Source organism: Papilio xuthus, unplaced genomic scaffold (assembly GCF_000836235.2).
Source record: "Papilio xuthus unplaced genomic scaffold, Pxut_1.1 DF828142.1, whole genome shotgun sequence".
Taxonomy (NCBI): domain Eukaryota; kingdom Metazoa; phylum Arthropoda; class Insecta; order Lepidoptera; family Papilionidae; genus Papilio; species Papilio xuthus.
Genome location: NW_013530507.1, coordinates 4,255,988 through 4,257,387, shown reverse-complemented (window position 1 = coordinate 4,257,387; position 1,400 = coordinate 4,255,988).

The following is a 1,400-nucleotide window of genomic DNA, read 5'->3' as shown; positions in this document are numbered from 1 at the left end:
TCTAAATAACATAAAAGGTAATGCTTTATAAAACCGAATCAAGCCAAATTTCCATTACATATGTCTTAAACGATAGGGAATATTCTTACACTGTTTTGGAAGTTTTTTTTTGGATTCGTAACTTAAGTGGAAAAAAAAACAAGAAAACTACATAGGGTAAGTTAAGTTTGGAACAATAGAAAAGCGCAGGATAAGTAAAGCTAGGTTTATAACATGTAATAAAACACCAAAAGCAAACTGAAAAGGTTAGGTTTGGAACATTTTTAATACCATAAAAAAACATCGAAAAAGCGAAAATATTTTCTATTATAACACGTGATTTTATAAAAATTGTGAGTGTCAGCATACCTGTTACAAAACTGAAAACATATGAAACAATTTTAATATCTTAATGAAATAAATTAAGACCCCGAAAAAAAATCTTCATAGCAATATATTCATCTTCAGCAATCTTCATAGCAATAATACTCATTATGATCATTTCCTAAAGTTTAAAATTGATTTTATGAAAACTTGGTTTGATTCGCTGTTGTAAAGTTGTTCCAAATAATATTATTATTCAAATGTTAAAAGACTTTGTTTATTGTTGTGTTTGGGTTGGACTTTAAAATGGGAGTGTGACTCGCTTTCCAATGACAAATTGACCGAAATTTATTATTATAAAGTACACATCTTTAGGTTTGTTTATAATAAAATTATGAATAACATCAACAATATGTGATTTAATAAAAATAAAGATATCTGTAATAGTTTATTTTTCTATTTAAACTAAGTTACCAGCAGTTACATCCAACCTCTGAAGTTTTTGTAACTTATTAAATTATAAGAATAAGCTTTACAGTTATAATTAACTACAAAGGAAGAACATTGTATGAACAACTTATCAATTTTTAATAATTTCTGTTTTTAGGTGTGAAACAAGTAAAAAGCAGTAGAAAACATAATCTATGGATTCACAGAAATAGAATTTGAACAAAGATAAAATTTTACATTCTATTCATATTTAAAAGAACTAAATGTTGAACTAGAACTTATGACCTTTTGCTGATTGCTGAAAAGTCAATTTACAACAAAAATTGATGAAAATAACATAAAAGTAAGTACAAGACATATGCCAAATTCTACATGGTAAGTGGTAAATATTAAGTATTAATAATAATTCCCAAAGCACATATTTCCAGCAATTATTTGAACAATTTTAACCTTTTAAATTGGCTTGATATTTAGTATAATATGGTTTGCTCAAAACATGAAAAAGATTCAATAATAAATATTAACTTAAACATTATTTAGGTTGTGTGTAGAATATCTCTCTATTATTGTTTCAAATATTGTAGATTAAACTGTAAATTGGTTATGTCATGACAAGTTTTTCAAACTAATTTGATTAATGATTCTAT